This window comes from Bos indicus, chromosome 2 (genome assembly GCF_029378745.1).
Source record: "Bos indicus isolate NIAB-ARS_2022 breed Sahiwal x Tharparkar chromosome 2, NIAB-ARS_B.indTharparkar_mat_pri_1.0, whole genome shotgun sequence".
Lineage (NCBI taxonomy): Eukaryota > Metazoa > Chordata > Mammalia > Artiodactyla > Bovidae > Bos > Bos indicus.
In genome coordinates this window covers 78132099-78155991 of record NC_091761.1, presented here as the reverse complement: position 1 = coordinate 78155991, position 23893 = coordinate 78132099, and the positions used below count along the sequence as shown (strand labels likewise).

At 40.5% G+C, this 23893-nt stretch overlaps 1 pseudogene; it reads right to left on the bottom strand.

Annotated features, from left to right (window-relative positions):
- Window positions 1–3533: 3533 nt before the first annotated feature.
- On the bottom strand, window positions 3534–5144 carry LOC109576708 (suppressor of cytokine signaling 6-like; annotated as a pseudogene).
- Window positions 5145–23893: the final 18749 nt, after the last annotated feature.

Genomic DNA, 23893 nt, shown 5'->3' with positions numbered 1-23893 from the left:
GCCCAGGGGCAAAGGAGAAGCCCCAGCAAGATGGTAGGAGGGGCGAAATTGCATTTAGAGTCAAACCCCATACCCAAGAGAGATGCTTGGAGGGCTCAAACAAAACCTTGCATGCACCAGGAGACACCCACATAGACTGAGCCAGACAATCTTTTGAGTGTTTGAATGTCTTCTGCAGAGGAATGCATCAGCAGTGGCTTGCCACAGGGTCAGGGGCTCTGGGTGCAACAGACCTCTGTGTGGCATAAGCCCTCTTGGAGGAGGTCGCCATTAACCCCAACATAGAGCTGCCAGAACTTACACAGGACTGGGGAAACAGACTCTTGGAGGGCACAAACAAAATCATGTGCACACCAGTACCCAGGAGAAAGGAGCCGTGACCCCACAAGAGACTGATCCAGACTTGCCTGTGTGTCCAAGAGTCTCCAGCAGAGGCGTGGGCCTGCAGCATCCTCCTGCGGTGTTGGGGTCACTGAGTGCTGCAATGAGTGCAAAGGACCTTTTGAAGGAGGTTGCCAGGTATCTTCATTACCTCCACCATAGTTTGGCCTCAGGTCAACAATAAGGAGGGAACACAGCCCTGCCCATCAACAGAAAATTGGACTAAAGATTTACTGAGCATGGCCCCACCCATCAGAACAAGAAACAGTTTCCCCCACTCTCTTTCCCATCAGGAAGCTTCCATAAGCCTCTTATCCTTATCCTTTAGAAAATGACAGAATAAAAACAGAATAAAAACCACAATCACAGAAAACTAATCAAACTGATCACAAGGACCACAGCCTTGTCTACTTAATGAAACTATGAGCCATGCTGTGTAGGGCCACTGAAGATGGTAAGGTCATGGTGGGAGGTCTGACAAAACGTGGTCAACTGGAGAAGGGAATGGCAAACCACTTCAGTATTCTTGCCTTGAGAACCCCATGAACAGTATGAAAAGGAAAAAAGATATGATACTGAAATATGAACTCCCTAGGATGATAGGTGCCCGGTATGCTACTGGAGAAGAGAAGAGAAATAACTCCAGAAAGAATAAAGAGATGGAGCAAAACCAAAAACAATGCCCAGCTGTGGATGTGACTAGTGATGGAAGTAAAGTCCAATGCTGTAAAGAACAATATTGCATAGTAGCCTGGAATGTTAGGTCCATAAATCAAGGTAAATTGGAAGTGGCCAAACAGGAGATGACAAGACAGAACATTGACATTTTAGGAATCAGAAAACTAAAATGGACTGGAAAGGGTGAATTTAACTCAGATGACCATTATATCTACTACTGTGGGCAAGAATCCCTTAGAAGAAATGGAATAGCCATCATAGTCAACAAAACAGTCCAAAATGCAGTACTTGGGTACAATTTCAAAAATGACAGAATGATCTTTGTTCATTTCCAAGGCAAACCATTCAGTATCACAGTAATCCAAGTCTATGCCCCAACCAGTAATGCTGAAGAAGCTGAACAGTTCTATGAAGATCTATCTACAAGACCCTCTAGAACTAATGTCCCCCAAAAGATGTCCTTTACATTATAGGGGACTGTTATGTAAAAGTAGTAAGTCAAGTGATACCTGGAGTATCAGGCAAATTTGGCCTTGGAATACAGAATGAAGCAGGGCAAAGGCTAACAGAGTTTTGCCAAGAGAATGCACTGGTCATAGCAAACACCCATTTCCAAAAACACAAGAAAAGACTCTACATATTGACATCACCAGATGGTCAATACCAAAATCTGATTGATTATATTCTTTGCAGCCAAAGATGGAGAAGCTCTAAACAGTCAAAAAAAAAAAAAAAAAAAACAAGACTGGGAGCTGACTGTGGCTCAGATCCTGAACTCCTTATTGCCAAATTCAGACTTAAATTGAAGAAAGTAGGGAAAACCACTAGACCATTTAGGTATCACCTAAATCAGATCCCTTACAATTGTACAGTGGAAGTGACAAATAGATTCAAGGGATTAGATCTGATAGAGTGCTTGATGAACTATGGACACAGGTTCATTACATTGAACAGGAGGTGGTGATCAAGACCATCCCTGAGGAAAAGAAATGCTAAAAGGTAGTCTGAAGAGGCCTTACAAGTAGCTAAGAAAAGAAGAGAATCTAAAGGCAAAGGAAAAAAAGAAAGATATAAGCATCTGAAGGCAGAATTCCAAAGAATAGCAAGGAGGGTTATGAAAGCCTTCCTTAGTTATCAATGCAAAGAAATAGAGGAAAACAATAGAATGAGAAAGACTAGAGATCTCTTCAAGAAAATTAGAGATACCAAGGGAACATTTCATGCAAAGATGGGCTCGATAAAGGACAGAAATGGTAGGGACCTAACAAAAGCAGAAGATATTAAGAAGAGGTGGCAAGAATACACAGAAGAACTGTACAAAAAAGATCTTAATGACCTAGATAGCCATGATGGTGTGATGACTCACCTAGAGCCAGACATCCTGGAATATGAAGTCAAATGAGCCTTAGGAAGCATCACTAAGAACAAAGCTAGTGGAGGTGATGGAATTCCAGTTGAGATTTTTTTTTTTTAACGTTATAGACTTTAACGTTGCAAGAGCATCTCACCCATTCATGAAAAGCATTTCTCCATCAAGCTCATGCAAGAAAATGTTGTCTAAGCTAAAGAAATCATAGATAAAACATTTTATCAGAGGAAAGTATAAATAACAAAAAATTGCTTATCACAGGAAACTAAAATCATCTAATAATGTATTTAATAGTTCTAGTTTCATAGGTCTTTATATGTTATGCCAATATGTACCAGAGTTTAATGACAGAAAAGGCAACAATTTTTAAATTGCTGGTATACATTTATTTACAACTTTTTAGTGTAAGGCAACTTATTAAAACTGAAGAACCACAAGATGAAAATGAAGTCAACAGAAAAATCAAACTTCTCAGAACCAAAAGAACACAAAACATCAAACATAATTTAGAAATGAATGTGGCAGAAAGATATGTAGCAGACCTGCATTCCATTACCCCAGGTTATGTCAGTTCACAATTTTAAAAAAAACCTTTGTAGAGTATGAAATTAAAAATCATTTTTGGTGTAGGTGTAAACTCTGTGCTTAATCACATGGCTATGCTGACTCAACACTATCTTTGAAGATGGTCCATTGAAAGAGAGACATAACAGGTTCATTCCATAAGTTTCATTCAACTTTACTCAGGATTGGATACACATTAAATGTGTTTTTAATGCATAAAATCACAGTGGATAGCAGCAAAGGACTGGGGGTGGGTGAGTAAGGAGAATCTGATCATTCACATTGTGATTATTCTGCATATTTATGGAAAACACTTCACACTTTCTCAAACCTCAAGACTTCCCTTTTTAAAGAACCAAAATAAACCTAAGACACCTCGTGGACGGTTCCCCACCCCTAAATGAACTGGATACTCGTTTCCACATAAAACTGAAATAACAGTACGGAAGCAAAAGATTCTGATAGCAATGAAGTCTGTAAACTGTATCTCAGTCTCTCTTTCTTACTCCTAAAGTGCAATATGCTGGGTTGCGGTCCTCTCTCAGTAGTGCTTCTCCTGTAAGTAATCCTTCATTTTGTTGGACAGGGGCAGTTTCAGGATCAAGTCTATCCAGGTGGACTGGCGGATGACGAGCGGCACAGGTACTGCAGTGAGCGCACCTGCAGGAAGCACGACACGAGGTTGGTGAGGCTCACCGGGTAGGCGGCGAAGCCTGGCAGGCCCGATCCTGAGTATCAGAAAGCCCCGTTCTCCGAGTCCCTAATGGAGTGCTCTATCAGGTCCACGATGGATGTGTGTCCCTCCAAATCCGAGCTGTTCATAGAAGCTAAGCCTGCCATTGGAGTGTTCCATTCTGGTGTGGAGGGTCCTGCGGTGGGAGTGGCAGCTCATGCTGAGCAGGTAGTGGTCGACAGAGCTCTCCGTCACCAGGAAGGAGCCATCAGGCATGTTGACCAGCTTGCCCTCCACCTCCCAGCTTGTGATGGGTCCCCAATACCAGCCCTGCTTGGCCAGCTTCTTAAGCTCATCCGTCAGGCTGGTCACCACCAAGGGGCTATTGCTTTGCACTGAGTCATATACCCTGGCCACCCTGGGGGCTGAGTTGGGATCGAAATTCAAGTGGCAGCACATGCTCTCAGCCAGGTGGGCGTCTGGGCAGGTCAGCTTGGCGAAGTTCCTTTGGCTCAGATCAGTCTGCAGGGGAGGCAGCAGTGGTGTGTGTGTGTGTGTGTGTGTGTGTGTGTGTTTCTCTGGGCGCGGTGGGGTGGGGGTGGGGGGGCAGTTCAGGGCCCACGTGGGCCCGCCCTCAAGCACTGCAGCAAGACCCCCCTGGTGCCCATCAGCAGACTGCCCACCAGCTCCTCGGTGAAGAGCTCGGGGGCCACGGCGAGGTCCCAGTGGGCCGGATGCTTGTAGTCCTCATGGTGGTGGTAGGGGAAGGGGCCCCCCGGCGGCTGGGGGAGGAGCCATCCAAAGGCACAGTGTACCGGATGTAGTCCCGAGCCACCAGTCCAAGGACGACAGGCACGTGTTTACCCAGGCAGAGGCACAGGTCCCCGGTTGGGGACCCGGAGCTCCGAGCGAGTCCAGCAGCTCTGGCCATGCGGGGCCGGCCTGGCAGAGGTCGCTGAATTCCTTGTGCACGCCGTTGAGGGCCGACCCGGGTCGGGCAAGTGCACCGGCACCTTGGCCCGCGACTCCATCCAGATGCACATTTCCTCCGAGGAAGTGGGGCGCAATGGCCAGGGCATGGGGCTGTAGTGATGGCTGCACAGCGACGGGGAGTGCATGGGCTTCAGCGACCGCACGTCGTTGAACACCAGGGGCGCCGGTTACAATGAGAACCTGTCCTTGTCCACTGAGCTCCCCGACGCCATGCCGCCCTTGCCCTTGGCCTTCCGCTTGGTGCTCAGCGGTCTTTTCAGCATGCCCCACGAGGCTCTGGCTCTTGGGTCCTTTCTTGCCCATTTCATTTTCGCCGTGGAGATCACGGCCGGCCATCTCCTTCCCATAGCAGCTCCCAAACAAGGCCTCCTCTTTCCTGAAGTTGCTGGCTAGTGCTGGCTGTTGTATGACCATGAATTCTGCATCTTCTTTTCTCTTACTCAAGCTGAAAGATTTCCGGAAGGTCTTAAGACTGATTTTCTTCATTCTGACTAGTTACCTGATCCGAGGGGCTCAATTTCTCTCCGGGATATTATCCTCGAACACCTGGGTAGGCTGCAGGGAAGGCTACATCCATGGGTTTTTCCAGCTTTATTTCCTCTATGGAAGTCACTGTCTGGAGCCAGACTGTTCTGGCTCACCTGAATCCCAGGTCCATCTTCATCAGTCGTGTAATCTTAAAGGTATTGGTGTCCATCATCCAAGTTAGTGGCGTGGTTTCAACGTGTTCATAAAAGTGATGTCCTCAAAAATGCCGCCCAGATAAAGCTACACAGGTGCTTGCAGCTAAAGGTGGGAGGGACAACAGTAATACCCACTCTGTATAAGTGGGGAAGCTGAGGCAGAGATCACGACACTCGCCTACACCCCTGATTCTGCAAGATGATCTGCTTAATCTAAACTATGGGAGAATTCTGCTGCATAATTCATTCTGGTAGAAACATGGAATTAATCTGGTGGAAGATTTCAGGACATCATGGTGACTACTGCAGGGGTTTACTGATGCTCAGATAGCTTCGGCTCCCAGGCCTTCAGAGATGTGATCTCTTCTTTGTTCCTTCTTCTCTACTACTCAAGATTTGGTTCCCAAGAACAATGGAATAGCCACTGCTCCCCAAACATAGTCTCCAAGTGTGATGTTCCAGCGGCAGCCACTCTGCTTCCTTGCCCAGCACCAGTCTGACTGTCATGCTCTGTCCTCCTCTCCACAACTCTTCCTCCCACCACCTTCCTCCTTCTTCTCCTCCTCTTCCTCCAGGAGGGGCACCCTGGCTGCCTGCCTGAGAAGAGCCACAGCCCAGGAGCTGAGCTGGATGCCCCCCAACCACTACTCGGCCAGTGGCACAGGCGGGCATCTGCTGATTTAATTCAAATCCTAAAAGATGATGCTATGAAAGTGTTGCACTCAATAGGCCAGCAAATTTGGAAAACAGCAGTGGCCACAGGGCTGGAAAGGGTCAGTTTTCACTCCAATTCCTAAAAAGGGCAATGCACAAGAATGTTCAAAGTATCCCACAATTGCACTCATCTCAGCATTGGAGAAGGAAATGGCAACCCACTCCAGTGTTCTTGCCTGGAGAATCCCAGGTGGGATTCAGTCTATGGGGTCACACAGTCAGACACAACTGAAGTGACTTAGCAGCACATGCTAGCAAAGTAATGCTCAAAATTCTCCAAGCCAGTCTTCAACAATAGTGAACCATGAAATTCTAGATGTTCAAGTTGGGTTTAGAAAAGGCAAAGGAACCAGAGATCAAATTGCCAAAGTCTGTTGGATCATTGAAAGAGCAAGAGAGTGCAGAAAAATATCTACTTCTGTTTTATTGACTCCGTCAAAGCCTTTGACTGTGTGGATCACAACAAACTCTGGAAAATACTTCAAGAGATGGGAATACCAGACCACAGTACCTGCCACCTGATAAATCTGTATGCAGATCAAGAAGCAAGAATTAGAACTGGACATGGAACAACAAACTGTTTCCAAATTGGGAAAGAAGTATGTCAAGACTGTATACTGTCACACTGTTTATTTAACTTAAATGCAGAATACATCTTGTGAAATACAGGGGTGGATGAAGAACAAGCTGGAATCTATATTGCCGGAAGAAACGTAAATAACCTCAGGTAAGCGGATGACACCACCCTCATGGCAGAAAGTGAAGAACTAAAGAACCTCTTGATAAAAGTGAAAGAGGAGAGTGAAAAAATTGGCTTATAACTCAACATTCAGAAAGCTAAGATCATGGCATCTGGTCCCATCACTTCATAGCAAATGATGGGGAAGCAATGGAAACAGTGAAAGAATTTATTTTGGGAACCTAGATAGCGTATTCAAAAGCAGAGACATTACTTTGCCAACAAAGGTCCATCTAGTCAAGGCTATGGTTTTTCCAGGGGTCATGTATGGATGTGAGAGTTGGACTGTGAAGAGGGCTGAGCACCGAGGAATTGATGCTTTTGGACTGTGGTGTTGGAGAAGACTCTTGAGAGTCCCTTGGACTGCAAGGAGATCCAACCAGTCCATTCTGAAGGAGATCAGCCCTGGGATTTCTTTGGAAGAAATGATGCTAAAACTGAAACTCCAGTACTTTGGCCACCTCATGCAAAGAATTGACTCATTGGAAAAGACTCTGATGCTGGGAGGGATTGGGGGCAAGAGGAGAAGGCGATGACAGAGGATGAGATAGCTGGATGGCATCACTGACTTGATGGACATGAGTCTGAGTGAACTCCGGGAGTTGGTGATGGACAGGGAGACCTGGCATGCTGCAATTCATGGGGTCGCAGAGTCAGACACGACTGAGTGACTGATCTGATCTGATCTGAAGATCACTGCAGATGGTGACTGCAGCCATAAAATTAAAAGATGCTTGCTCCTTGGAAAAAAATTTATGATCAACCTGGACAGCATATTAAAAAGCAGAGACATTTCTTTTCCAACAAAGGTCCCTCTAGTCAAAGCTATGGTTTTTCCAGCAGTCATGTATGGATGTGAGAGTTGGACTATAAAGAAAGCTGAGTGCCAAGGAATTGATGCTTTTGAACTGTGGTGTTGGAGAAGACTCTTGAGAGTCCCTTGGATTGCAAGATCAAACTAGTCAATCCTAAAGGAAATCAGTCCTGAATATTCATTGGAAGGACTGATGCTGAAGCTGAAGCTCCAGCACTTTGGCCACCTGATGTGAAGAACTGACTCATTTGAAAAGACCCTGATGCTGGGAAAGATTGCAGGCAGGAGGAGAATGGTACAACAAAGGATTAGATGGCTGGATTGCATCACCGACTCGATGGACATGAGTTTGAGTAAGTTTCCGAGTAGGTGATGACAGGGAAGCCTGGTGTGCTGCAGTCCATGGGGTCACAAAGAGTCGGACAGGACTGAGTGACTGAACTGCACTGATATGCATTTTTCAAAATGAAATAAATATCTAAAATATCACCTGCTTCCTCAAATGGCTTGTTGTCTGTGATCTCTCAGAGGAAGAGAGATAATATCTATTTTATTTTAAATTATATTCTATTGCAGGTATTTATTTCCATACCAGTCTTTCAGCCTATAATCTCTTAGAAGGATCTAGACTTATTACTGTAGACTCTCTTTCCAAAAGTGTGACTAATACACATCCATTCCTCATTAAATGTAGGAGACAGCAAGAAAGAGACAGACAGAGATAAAGAGATATAAAGAAATGAAGTCTATAAAATGAAATAATAATTGTCTCCAGGAAGTTTCATAGACCAAAATTCATTTAATTTTATATTTAAAAAATATTTTCATTGACTCTTCTAATTTAAATTTCATAAGAACCTTACTCTTTTTTTCTTCATGAAAAGTCAAGACATGAGGATTTACAAAATGTTTCAAAACAGTCACTTTCTGGTTGAGAATATTTTTACTTAAATTTTGGGTTTCCCTGGGTGCTCAGCTGGTAATGAATCTGCCTGCAATGTGGAAGACCTGGTTTGGAAAGATCCCCTGGAGAAGGGAACAGCTACCCACTCCAGTATTCTGGCCTAGAGAATTCCATGGACTGTATAGTCCATGGGGTCACAAATTGTTGGACATGACTGAGTGACTTGAACGCTCACTTTCACATGACTCTAAAAAGTTTTCCCTTTCACCACTTATGTCACCAATTGTGTGGGTTTGCCTTATACCATCTAATAATCTACCTCTTCAGATACCAACTAGTATCCTACAATTTAATTCATATGTGACCCTAACTACTCAGTTATTGGAGACCCCAGAGGCTAAGAGCTTAGTCTCACAAAACTGTACCTACTCCAGACACTGATCATAATTACCAGCTACCTGTATTTCTGACTGTAAAGTCAGAAGGTTCTCACAACCCCCTCTTCAGGTTCAGTAATTTGCTAGAACAGCTCACAAAAAATATGCAATCACTTTACTCACTAGTTTGTTATAAAGAATACAACTAAGAAACAGCCAGATGGAAGAGATGCATGAGTGAGGTACAGTGGGAAAGTGCAAGGAGCAGAACTTCCATGCTGTCTCTCCAGACATCACCCTCCCAGCACTTTATTGTGTTCACTCATCTGGCCATGGTTCAGTATTTCAGAGACTATCTGAAACTTGATGTTTAATAATTTTTAAGTAGGCAATTTTATGTAGGCATGACTACACTGGCATTATTAATTTAATGATTCAGTTCAATTCAGTCTCTCATTGTGTCTGATTCTTTGAGACCCGATGGGCTGCAGCACACCAGGCCTCCCTATCACCAACTCCCAGAGTTTACTCAAACTCACGTCCATTGAGTCAGTGATGCCATCTAACCATCTCATCCTCTGTCATCCCCTTCTCCTCTCACCTTCAATCTTTCCCAGCATCAGGGTCTTTTCAAATGAGTCAGTTCTTTGTGTCAGGTGGCCAAAGTATTAGAGTTTCAGCTCCAGCATCAGTCCTTGCAATGAATATTCAGGATTGATTTCCTTTAGGATTGACTGGTTTGATCTCCCCACAGTCCAAGGGACTCTCAAGAGTCTTCTCCAACAACATAGTTCAAAAGCATCAATTCATCAGTGCTCAGCTTTATTTATAGTCCAACTCTCACATCCATACATGAATGTGAAAAAACATAGCTATGACTAGATGGACCTTTGTTGGCAAAATAATGTCTCTGCTTTTTAATATACTGTCTAGGTTTGTCATAGCTTTTCTTCCAAGGAGATAGTGTCTTAATTTCATGGCTGCAGTCACCATCTGCAAAAAATGAAGTCTCTCACTATTTCCATCGTTTCCCCATCTATTTGCAATGAAGTGATGCGACCAGATGCCATGATCTTTGTTTTCTGAATGTTGAGTTATAAGCTGATTTTCCGCCTGTCTTCTTTCATTTTAATCAAGAGGTTCTTTAGTTCTTCTTTGATTTCTGCCATAAGGCTGGTGTCATCTGCATATCTGAGGTTATTGATATTTCTCCCAGCAATCTTGATTCCAGCTTGTGCTTCATCCAGCCTGGCATTTCTCATGATGTACTCCATATATAAGCTAAATAAACAGGGTGACAGTATACAGTCTTGACATACTCCTTTCCCAATTTAGAACCAGTCTGTTGTTCCATGTCCAGTTCTAACTCTTGCTTCTTGATCTGCATACAGATTTCTCAGGAGGCAGGTATGGTTTCTGGTATTCCCATCTCTTGATGTATTTTTCACAATTTGTTGTTATCCACACAGTCAAAGGCTTTGGTGGAGTCAATGAAGCAAAAGTAGATGTGTTTCTGGAACTCTCTTGCTTTTTCAATGATCCAGTGGATGTTGGCAGTTTGATCTCTGGTTCCCCTGCCTTTTCTAAATCTACCTTGAACATTGGAAGTTCACATTTCATGTACTTTTGAAGCCTGGCTTGGAGAATTTTGAGCATTACCTTGCTAGCATGTGAGATGAGTACAATTGTGTGGTAGTTTGAACATTCTTTGGCTTTGCCTTTCTTTGGGATTGGAATGAAAACTGATCTTTTCCAGTCCTGTGGCCACTGCTGAGTTTTCCAAATTTGCTGGCATATTCAGTGCAGGACCTTCACAGCATCATCTTTTAGGATTTGAAATAGCTCAACTGTAATTCCATCACCTCCAATAGCTTTGTTCATAGTGATACTTCCTAAGGCCCACTTGACTTCACATTCCAGGATGTCTGGCTCTAGGAGTGATCACTTCCCTGTGGTTACCTGTTGGGGTCCTTTAATGGACTGGAACCTGGTGGTCCGGAGTCGACAATAAGAAAGTGAAAGAAAGAAAGAGGCTAATATTCCTTGGGTTACTCAGAAAACCAATAAAGCCTTTGGACAGAGCTTGTATTGCTCACATAGGCGCAGGGCGCCCTCTCAAGAAGTCTTGGAAGCCCAGGCAGGAAAATGAGTTCAGCAGGCCTTGGCACTCCATGGAATCAGCCAGAAAGAGAGAGAGAGAGAGAGAGAGAGAGAGAAGGACATGGGGATCCAAGTCTCTGGTGGAACAAGGGTGTTTTATTGAATTCTGTGTGAGTAATATATACTGTATTACAATGTAGCTTCTTCAGATAAAGATCAAAGTGAAGTGAAGTGAAATAGCTCAGTCATGTCTGACTGTTTGTGACCCCATGGACCTTCCATCCATGGGATTCTCCAGGCAAGAATACTGGAGTGAGTTGCCATTTCCTTCTCCAGGGGATCAAAAGACCAGACTTTATAAGTTACCAAGGAAACAAGGAGCAGTAGAGGCCGTAAGGCCAAAAGACAATCCATATCAAAAGAGGGTCATAAATAATCCCTTTCTCCATATGGAAAAGCTAATGAAGCAAATCCTATGCAAGAATCCCATCTCTTTGACCTCAGTCCTGGGAGTGGCTTGCCACTCCACTGGCTCTTATCAAGAATTGATAAGGAACAGAGGGCTCAAGAGAAATAGGAAACACCACACATTTAATCCTACTGTTAAATATTCCCTGACAGTTATCTGTGTCATGAGGATCTTTTTTGTATAGTTTTTCTGTGTATTGCTTCCACCTCTTCTTAGTATCTTCTGCTTCTGTTAGGTCCATACCATTTCTGTCCTTTATTGTGCCCATCTTTACATGAAATATTCCCTTGGTATCTCTAATATTCTTAAAGAGATTTCTAGTCTTTCCTATTCTATTGTTTCCTTCAATTTCTTTGCATTGTTTGCTTAGGAAGGCTTTCTTATCTCTCCTTGCTATTCTTTGGAACTCTGCATTCAAATGGGTATATCTTTCCTTTTCTCTTTTACCTGTTGCATCTTTTCTTTTCTTGGCTATTTGTAATACCTCCTCAGAAAACCATTTTGCCTTTTTTCATTTGTATTTTTCAGAGATGGTCTTGATCACTGCCTCCTGTACAATGTCACGAACCTCTGTCCACAGCTCTTCAGGCACTCTGTCTATCAAATCTAATCCCTTGAATTAGATTGTATGATTATACACTTCCACTGTATAATCATAAGGAATTTGATTTAGATTTGGGTGATACCTAAATGGTCTAGTGGTTTTCCCTACTTTCTTCAATTACGTTTGAGTTTGGCAATAAGATGGTCATGATCTAAGCCACCATCTGCTCCTAGTCTAGTTTTTGCTGACTGTATATAGCTTCTACATCTTTGGCTGAAATGAATATAATCCATCTGATTTTGGTATTGACCATCTGCTGATGTCCATGTGTAGAGTCTTCTCTTGTGTTGATGGAAGAGGGTGTTTGCCATGACCAGTGCATTCTCTTGCCAAAACTCTGTTAGCCTTTGACCTTCTTTGTTATGTATTCTAAGGCCAAATTTGCCTGTTACTCCAAGTATCTCTTGACTTACTTCTTTTGCATTCCAGTCCCCTATAGTGAAAAGGACATTTTTTTGGAGTGTTAGTTCTAGAATATCTGGTAGGTCTTCATAGAACAATTAAACTTCAGCTTCTTCAGCGTTACAGGTCAGGGGCAACAACTTGGATTACTATGATATTGAATGGTTTGCATTGGAAATGAATAGAGATCATTCTGTCATTTTTGAGATTGCATCCATGTACCACATTTCTGACTCTTGTTGACTATGATGACTACTCCATTTCTTCTATGGGATTCTTGCCCACAGTAGTAGATATAATGGTCATCTGAGTTAAATCACCCATTCCAGTCCATTTTAGTTTTATGATTCCTAAATTGTCAATGTTCACTCTTGCCATCTCCTGTTTGACCACTTCAATTTCCCTTGATTATTGGACCTAACATTGGAGGTTCCTATACAATATTGTTCTTTACAACAATTTAATACTTGGCTATTGGCAATTGAACTCAGTTTTTGCCTCCTCTTCACTGTCTGAAGGTCTAGGTGGTGGAATTGAAAATTCCAATCCTCTAGTTAAATGGTTGGTTCCTATTACAATGGTCATCCTGAAGCTATCTATAAACCCATCTGGAGTCACTTATGATCAGCATAAATCCAGGTGTGATTGAGAGGGGCTTATTAGGAATAATATTCCAAATAATATATATATATATATCACCAACTCGAGGAATGTGAGTTTGAGTGAACTCTGGGAGTTGGTGATGGACAGGGAGGCCTGGCGTGCTGCAACTCATGGAGTCACAAAGAGTTGGACACAACTGAGTGACTGAACTGAACTGAACTAAACTGATATGCTTATATGATGTTTATATATATATGCTTATATGATGTTGGTTTAGGTTACTATGATTTAAAGTTAATAATATTTACTTCAATTTTTTTGACATCCAAATCAATTTCTAAATTCTCAGTTGTGAACAGCAATGATAGCAGCAGCAGAGGCTGTTTTGTCTAGCTCTTGTGATGGGTTGTCTCTTGTGAGTTAAGCCCTAGCTCTACAGCCATAAATTAAAGCAGTGATATCATTACTGCACAGTCCCTCAGACCCCTTCCATTAGGGGAAAATAGGACAAAAAAGGACAAGGGGAAGGGGAGGAAGAGTATCTCTGTCTGTTTTGCTTATGGGTTTATGTCTGCTGACAGATAACAAGGCAAAGAGTGAAGAAGTTGTGCTTTTAGTAAGCCCAAGGGTCTTTTTTTTTTTTTTTTCCATCTATTTTTCCTTTGTGAAATAAATTGTTTCTCTATATGCTTTGTACTGTAATGGTTGCTGTGTTCAGAAAACAGCAAAGTTCTTTGTTATGCAAAATTATTGAGGATTTATGTTTACAAGCTATTTCCTACTTCTCACAAATTGACACAAATAAAGAAGGTGGGATTTCTTTAAAGTTCTACAGGAATTCAAATGAACACAGTCATAGATAATTTGTTCTGCAAATTTAAAGTATTTCCAAAATAAACTCTTCTCAAATTTAACTTCCTTCTGCATGGAAACAGTTTTTATTTGTTTCACTAACAAATTCATGCATGTAACAATCTGTTAGATAGAAAAGTTATGCTTTTTCCCCAAATTAATATTTTCTCCAAAGAAAGTAACATTTTCAGAAATACACTAATTCCACGCAACATAAATAGCTGATGATTTTCAGAGGAAACATTACATTGATGAGTGAAGTGAAGTCACTCAGTTGTGTCTGACTCCTTGCAACCCCATGGACTGTAGCCTACCAGGTTCCTCTGTCCATGGGATTTTCCAGGCAAGAGTACTGGAGTGGATTGCCATTTCCTTCTCCAGGGGATCTTCCTGACCCAGGGATTGAACCCAGGTCTCCTGCATTGTAGACAGATGCTTTACTGTCTGAGTCACCAGGGAAGTCCTTACATTGATGAAAGAACCACAATTAAATGCCTGTCTATTCATGTAGGGAGAAGACAAGGGCAACCCACTCCAGTACTCTTGCCTGGAAAGTCCCAGGGACAGGGGAGCCTGGTGGGCTGCTGTCTCTGGGGTCGCACAGAGTTCGACAAAACTGAAGTACTTAGCAGCAACAGCAGCCATTCATGTAGGCAGCTCTTTGACTTGGATAATCACTGTTCCTCTTTATCTGGACTTCAGACTTCTCATCTTGAAAATCTGGGTGATTTCATTCAGTTCAGTTGCTCAGTCGTGTCCAACACTTTGAGACCCCATGGATTGCAGCAAGCTAGGCTTTTCTGCCCATCACCACCTCCCAGAGCCTGCTCAAACTCATGTCCATTGAGTCGGTGATGTCATCCAACCATCTCATCCTCTGTTGTCCCCTTCTCCTGCCTTCAATCTTTCCCAGAATCAGGGTCTTTTCCAATTAGTCAGTTCTCATCAGGTGGGCAAAGTCTTGGAGCTTCAGCTTCAGCATCAGTCCTTCCAATGAATATTCAGGACTTATTTCCTTTAGGATTAACTGGTATGATCTCCTTGCAATCCAAAGGACTCTTAGGAGTCTCCCCCAAGGCCCCAGTTCAAAAGCATCTGTTCTTCAGTGCTCAGCTTTCTTTATAGTCCAACTCTCACATCCATACATAACTACTGGAAAAACTATAGCCTTGGCTAGACAGACTTTTGTTGGAAAAGGAATGTCTCTGCTTCTTAATAGATGGTCCAGATTGGCCATAGCTTCTCATCCAAGGAGCAAGAGTCTGTTAATTTCATGGCTGCATTCACCATCTGCAGTCATTTTGGAGTCCCCCAAAATAAAGTCTGTCACTTTTTACACCTTTTCCCCACCTATTTGCCATGAAGTGATGCAACCAGATGCCATAATCTTAATTTTTTGAATGTTGAGATTTAAGCCAACTTTTTTCACTCTCCTCTTTCACTTTCATCAAGAAGCTCTTTAGTTCCTCTTCAATTTCTGCCATAAAGATGGTAGCATCTGTGTATCTGAGGTTATTGATATGTCTCTTGGCAATCTTGATTCCAGCTTGTGTTTCATCAAGCCTGGCATTTCTCATGATGTACTCTGCATATAAGTTAAATAAACAGGGTGACAGTATACAGTCTTAACATACTTCTTTCCTAATTTGGAACCAGTCTGTTATCCCATGTCCAGTTCTAAGTCTTGCTTCTTGATCTGTATACAGATTTCTCAAGAAGCAGGTATGGTGTTCTGGTATTTCCATCTCTTGAAAAATTTTCTGCAGTTTGTTGTGATCCACACAGTCAAAGGCTTTGGTAGAGTCAACGAAGCAAAAGTAGATGTTTTTCTGTAACTCTCTTGCTTTTTCAATGATCCAATGGATGTTGGCAATTTGATCTCTGGTTTCTCTGCCTTTTCTGAATCTACCTTGAACACCTAGAACTTCACAGTTCAGGTACTGTTGAAGCCTGGCTTGGAGAATTTTGAGCATTACTTTACTAGTGCATGAGATGAGTGCAGTTGTTTGGTTTGAACATTCTTTGGATTTGCCTTTCTTTGGGATTGGAATGAAAACTGACCTTTTCCAGTCCTGCTGAGCTTTCCAAATTTGCTGGCATATTCTGTGAAGGACTTTCACAGCATCATCTTTTAGGATTTGAAATAGCTCGTCTGGAATTCCATCACCTTCATTAGCTTTATTCATAGTGTCTTCCTGCCACCTCTTCTTAATATCTTCTGCTTCTGTTAGGTCCATATCATTTCTGTCCTTTATTGTGCCCATCTTTGAATAAAATGTTCCCTTGGTATCTCTGACTGAGTTATATCAAATGATCTTTCCAAACATAAATATTATAGTCCAATAGAAATAAGGCTAGAATTCTAGGATTCTTAGATGGATTATTGGAAAAGACTCTGATGCTGGGAGGGATTGGGGGAGGAGGAAAAGGGGACGACAGAGGATGAGATGACTGGATGGCATCACCGACTTGATGGACGTGAGTTTGAGTGAACTCTGGGAGATGGTGATGAACAGGGAGACCTGGCGTGCTGCGATTCATGGGGTCACAAAGAGTCAGACATGACTGAATGACTGAACTGAACTAGATGGATTAAGGTGGGCATGTACCTGAGTTCCTTAGAGGAACAAAGTTCAGAATTCAAGCTAAGTGAGCCATCACCCACCATTAATGAATTTGTGAAGCAATGTTGCTGTGTTGTTAGTCATATCCTGCCCTGAGGCAATAGAGAATATACTGGATTCGAAGTCCTGATTCATGTTCTAACTATGTATTCATCATTATTATCTCAAAATCTCAGATTTATCATCTAAAAGTCATATACTGTCCTTTCATGAAGAAAAAGTAAATAATAACATTTTATTAGTGATGGAAATGTATGAACATATTTATAAGAAATGATTTTTAGAGAAGGACCAATATAGGGTCTTCCTTGCTTTCAGTTCGCTATGCTTGATGTAATAATGCTTGATCATCTCTAGTTTGGAATTTGAAATGTTGAAATTAGTCTCAGACTAAATTGTTAAATTTGCCTTAAGGAAAATTTAACAAATGTAATTAGCATGGACATTTGAATTTTATGTAAATGTCCAGGAGCAGAGGAGGAATATAGTGCACTTTAAAGAAGTGAGCAATTGAATCTCATAAATAAACGAAAGGATCAAGATCCAATATTTCCTTCTTTCTGCAGGTAGAGTATTATCCTTGCCATTAAAGAGATATATCATTCTTTGACAAAAAATAATTACTGTTTAGAGTAAATAAAAGCTAAATGTTTCCAATTAAAAGTTAAATAAGGGAGAAATAAAAGCTTGGCTTTTAAAATCTCACTTATCCTGTTTGTGTTTCATTTTGTCAGCTAGGGCAATTATAACATCACCTCATCTTCTGCAGCATGTCAGATAACAGTCCATATGTTATTAAACATTGACAATGAACTTGAAGAATGCAAAAGAATGGCTCATTAAGCAACAGAAATTTTGTGTGTGATCAATAATTGAGTAATTCAAGAGAACACCTAAAAATCATGCACACAATTGACATCAGTCAATCACTGCCTTTTTCGTGCCCTCCATTTGTAGGCTGCCCCAGCTGCCTCATTCCTCTCCTCCTGTCTCTCTGCAAGATGCTGCAAACATCTATCTCTGTGTCTATTAGTCTCGACCTGCCCTAGTCTCTTTTTTTCTCTTATTTTCTCATCATCCCAATAGGCTGGTTTCAATATGAGAAATCACCTTAAGTACAGTCTTTTGTAAATTTTTGTCATTTAAGAGGTCCTGCTTGTCCTGTCCACACTTGTCATCCTGCTGATTGTTTAAATATCAAATTGCATCCAGAAGGGACCAAAATGAGGCTGGAGGGAAATGTGTGTGGTACATGCATTCCAATAGGGCTTAGCTGGTGAAGTCTTTCTCTAATTGCAAAGCAGCTTAGTGTGTCATTCAAGTAAGAATAACATGATGTCTCTGAAAAGCAAGGCAGATGTAATGCCCTGTAATTCTCTCTCCATTTTGAGGATTTTAAATTCTTGGGTTCATTTGAATTCGGAGGAGGCATTAGGAGGACAAAACACCCCTCCTAATAAAGCCTCCTAAATTTAGACCTTCACATTTGAGCTGTTCAATTTTGCTTTCCCAGCCAATTAAATTTTAATCAAAGGAGATGGTGAATTTTATAGCAACTTCTCACTTTGCATTATCAGAAAAGGAAATCACCTTATTTATCCATTTCATCTTTTTTTAAAATTTTTTTTGTAAATTCTTACATTAAATGATTGCTTGGTATAGGAAGCAGCTGCCATGAATACATTAGATAACTATTCCTCTTAGTGGCATTTGAATAAATTTATATCTAGGAAATAAGTCACTTAAGTGGATAATCATTTCAAAAATGGTAAAGTGAATTGCTCTTCACAGGTTAAGTTTCCTAGAATGTAAATCAGAGACACTTTTTAGATGACTCCAACACATACATCAGAACCAAATTATTATTCTTCATAAATAAGCAGTTATTCATTCATTCCAGAAATAGAACTGTTATCAGTTATTATAAATTGACCAAAGAACCCCTAAAGCAAAAGTGGTTTTTATAGCTTCAGGAAATGTAGGTTGTCATGGAAACCTCACACTTTATTTGCATCATCCTGTTACCATTTTCAATTCCAGGACCAAAGAGCAGTGGCCCTATTTACTTTAGTGTAGCTATTTATGTATTTAGTTCTGAATAGAATAGTCATATTTGCTTTCATATGTGTTTATTAAAGATTTTATTTTTATAATGAACAAAGTATTGAATCACTCACTTGTGGGCTAATTTTGACCCACATGAAGCTTAAATCATCAACTTAATATATTTATTAAGCAACAAAATTATTTCTTATATTAGAAGAAGCCTACCATGTAAATCAGAAAAATAATTAAGATTTTGGAGTTAATAATAACTGAGACAACTCTGCCAAGCCTGTAGGATCCTGATTGCTGTTCTAATTATACGCAATATGTGTACACCTGCAATTTGACATTTGTAAGTGAATGTATATTTAAAAATTAGCACATGAAAACTTCCTTACCGTGGAGGAACAAAGACTAAGGTTTTTGTTTTATTTAGTTCTCCAACTTGAGTTTCCTTAATTACAAAGATGATTGGATAATCCAAAGAATATGAGATGTAAAAAATTAGGAAACTGAGACATTAAGGCATCTTGAAGACTGAGACACACTGAAAGTCTGAATGCATGCAAACAATCTTTGAAAGTAGATACAACATGTTAAAGTGATCTATTTGATTTCAATAAGACACTGTTCTATGACCCAGGTTGATGGGATTGACACTACAAACTGACTCAAGCATTGCCTTCTCCAGTATTCATTTTTGTGCTATAGGGACTACAGAGAAAGAAATACATAGCTATGCATTCTTTTGTATCTAAATTCTATGGATTATACTCTGCAGACTTAGAGGGGGAAAGTGAGCAGCTTGGCTTTGTGTCAGAAACAGTGTTACTAGATCTAGGCTAGAGATCGAATTTTCTGGGTCAGTTATGGTAGAGTTTCTACTTATGGTCCCCTAGCATCATGTGTCGGAGAAGGCAATGGCACCCCACTCCAGTACTCTTGCTTGGAAAATCCCATGGGCGGAGGAGCCTGGTAGGCTACAGTCCATGGGGTCTCTAAGAGTCAGACACGACTGAACGACTTCACTTTCACTTTTCACTTTCATGCATTGGAGAAGGAAGTGGCAACCCACTCCAGTGTTCTTGCCTGGAGAATCCCAAGGACAGGGGAGCCTGGTGGGCTGCCGTCTACGGGGTCACACAGAGTCGGACACGACTGACGTGACTTAGCAGCAGCAGCATCATATGTATCCAGAGTTAGTGATAGGAAGCATTTTTAATAGCAAAGTCCCAAAATGTGGAAGAGCATTTTTGCTATTCACACTGTTCTTGCCTAGTTAGTATCCAATCTTTATTCCATAACTCATTAGAAATTCTATACATTGCAAAATACCATAATGTAAATCTTTCTTTCATATAATCGATACTTTTTTCATTTACAATTTTTCATTTTCAATTAATAAGAACCTTTATTAATTTAATTACTCTATTAAGCTGATGCTTAGTTTTTAAGTACTCAGAACATTTGTCCTTAGTGAACAAGGAAAGATGATTTCAGAGATACCTGAGAAAATTTTTCAAATGACCATTCATTGCTTACCAAATTTCCTTTCAACATTTTATTGTACCCAGTTGTATACCAGAGCCTCCAGTGATACAACAGTCCTGTGTAGATAAAAAAGAGTAAACAGTTGATTCCAATATGCCAGCATGATTCAACCATTGACCAAAATCAGTCACCCATATCTGGTTCACATTAAACTTTCATCAAACTTGAGCTTGTGAAACATATAGAGCCCCAAGTAACCTCTGATCTATTGAAATAGTTTCCCTGAGATACAGACTAGGAATCTGTATAGTGAGTAAATTCCTGAATTGACTACAATATTGCCACGTGGGGATTTTCCCAAATCACAGTGTTTGGAAGCCATTTACATAAAAAAAAAAAAAATTGATCAGTGGGGCTTAATGGGAGTTCATTGAAAAGACTTAAGCTTGTTTCTTTCTCTGAGAGGACCCATAGATTACTCAAGCAAGGGAAATTTTAGATCTGGACTTCAGGAAAATACTTAATACAATGTCTCATGATATCTTTGCAAAGAAGACAGATAAATCAAGCTGAATGGCTCAGTGAATAGATTGAATAGACTGAATAGATTGTTTAATGGTGCAATGTTTACACAAAAAAGAATCTATTCAATAAAATAATACTCTTCTAACCTAGAAGTTCCATCTGCAAAATGATTGATATAGATTAAATGTATTACAGTGAAAACAAAGTTTGATTTCTTTTTCAGGCTGAATGTACTAGCTAGTTCACTTGGGGCTCTGATTCACAAAGTTCTCACTAAGGACAAAGGCTGAAAGAATAAGTTTAGAAAACCTCTAGGCTCAGTGCTGCAAAACTGCCTTCTACTTCAGATGCCAGCTGCAAGTCCCAGCACGTGTGTGTCTAACCAACAGATCAGGGGTTCCCATACATCTTCCTTGGGATAATAATTTTATAGAATATGATAAAAATTTCATTCTAATAAAATTTTTCTAGAATAATTTTCTAGTTTACTTGCTAATCTCAGTTAATTATGAAAATTACCATAAAGGAAAAAAAAAAAGAGCAGAAGAAGAGGCACAAAGGCCAAGATCTGGAAGGACTTCAAGGGCAGAAACTTTCTGTGCCCATTGAATTTGGAGTATGCCACTCTTCGAGCATGTGGATGTGTTCACCAAGCCAGAGCTCTCAGAATACTGAATCATTCATGATTTTTGTGGAAGTTCTATTACATATGCATGATTTAATCATCAGTGGTGGTTAACTCTCATTAGCATGCTAAATGACATACCCTCAGGTGCCATGACAGTTCTGAGGCCAACCATAAAAGGCCAAACAATGGGTGGTGACCCAATCCCAAGAAATCCTCACTCCTTCCCCAAAATCATTAGAATAATCCTCCCACTCATTAGCCCATGAAATTACACAGTCCATAAGAACTAACCACCCCACATTTCATGGTCTCTTGCTTTTAGAGATGGACTGTATTCTGTCTATAGAATGTGTATCTCTCTTAAATAAATCCATTTCTTACCTATCACTTTGCCTCTTACTAAACTCTTTCTGTGTTGTGACATAAAGAATCTGAGCTTCACGAAGTCCTGAGACTGGTGAGTAATGTCAACTAAAAGACAGTGGGTTCAAGTTCCAGCCTACGGGTTTAAGTCCAGTCCATGTTGTGCAGTTTCAGTTGTGTCTATCGGCTTGACACCTACCAAGAAACAAAGCCAGTGTTCAGTGTAACAGTTCTACCAAAGGCCTAGAATGAGGAGAATTGAAATATAAGAACATTTATATTAAGTAGATGGGTCAGGTATCAATTTCAGCATTACATATTGAGGAAAATGGTTATTATAATTTATTATTATTATCCAGTCAGAATACTGAATCTCATTTCACTTGATCTGGTACACTGCATCCAATTTGTGGTGGAAAAAGAGTGTATACAATTAATTTTGGGGGAAAACCCAGTATTTTGGAGGATAGGACTGAAGGACAAACTGTTCATTTATTCTTCTAGATCAGTAATTACCATATGGGCTGCACATTAGAATTGGCTGGGGGATTTTTAAAATATCCAGATGTCCTGATAATACCACAAATCAATTAAATCTGTATTTCTTGAAGTGGGACCAGACACCATCATTTTTAACTCCCCAGGTAATTAGAATGTGCAATCAAGGTTAAAATCTACTGTTTTAGATTGATGGTTGTTAAGCTTGTGTCCATATGCGAATCCGCCATAGTGTTGTGAACTCTTGTAAAATTAGAGCTGCTCAGTAGTCCCCATTTCAGGCTCTATGCAGTAAAATCATATGGAAATAGGTTTCAGTTGAATATCAAAAACATTTTTCAATAAAAAATGATCCAGAGATTAAATGAATTCTCCCCCTTGGCAGTGATTTAGGACAGCCTGAGTGACCACTTGCTAGGTGCACTGCAGGAGTACGTTGTAAGCAGGCCTGAGTACCAACCTTGCTATCCCTGGGAAACTAGTCTGTCTGTTCCATTAGGCAGCATACTCTCATAAATGAGTTTCAGTTATTGCCAAGATCTGGTGTTAAAAAAAAAAAAAAAAAAAGCCTGAAACTCCAAAAATGCAGGTAAAGGGATACCCAGACAATTCTATCATGCATTAATGACAAAATCACATTTATTAGAGGCATCTTTAGAAGGCAAGTACACCCATGGGTATATGCCACTATTTACTCTGCTCTCTCTGATTTGGTCATTTTATATCTTTTATTTATATTATCAGAACTTTTATTTTACTTACTTTTTTTGCATAAAAAACTTGGTGTCTCCTGTCAATCACTGTCAGTCAGCACAAACTGATAGATGGCATGGAAGGGATCCAAGTATTCTCTCCCACGTGACAATCTTTGAATCTGCTACTAATGTTGATTAAGCATTTATTTTTGAAGTTCTGATTTCCTTAGCATATATAAATATTTTGTCTTAACATATAAAATATGAAGACTAACAACCTGTGTTATGCACCGGTCCCTATCATTAACTAGCTTTATTATCTCAATCACTTAACCTCTCTGAATGTTGGTCTCCTTGTTTATAAAATGCTGATTATAAAATCTAACAAGTAGAAACACCATACCAAACATAAAAGTTATTCTAATGATCTGAGTTCAATGGGTATTAGTTATTTTCCTTTCCTGCATATTGCAATTAAAAATAATCTTTGTGGGCCACTTAACTAAATTATATGATTTCTTCTAGCTTGTGAACTCATGAGAATGAGTGCTTTCTCTTCACCTTTGTGTTATCTTTGTAGTCTAGAAATAATTTTGAAATATTAACCTTTACTGTCTACTCCACAACCCCCTCTGTTTCTTTGCTGTTATCATTATCCTTAATCCTATTTGATTGACTTGGAATTTTGCATTCATTTGTAACAGGAAAAAAAAAATTGTGCAGCAGAACAAAAATACAAGAAAATGTCAAGTTGTTGGCTTGTTATGTTCGAGTTTAGACTTAAACATTGAAGAGAGCTTTGAATGTATAAATAATGAACCAAAGCAAGATTTCCCTACTACATATGGTATTTTGGTTGAGGGTAGAGGGTAAATTCAAAGGAACACCAGGGGGATTTAGCTACTGATGGTCTGAGTAGGGGCTCTGTACACTCCTCTTATCACTGGTCATGCTGTTTCCAGCTAGGTTTGAAAATGCTACTACATCCCTGAAGAGTCTAGAAATAGTTGATTCCACTGGAGAACTAAGCTTTAATTTCCTACATACCTAGAATTGTACTAACTATATAGAAGTCTTGGAAAATTGGGAAACTAGTTACTCAAG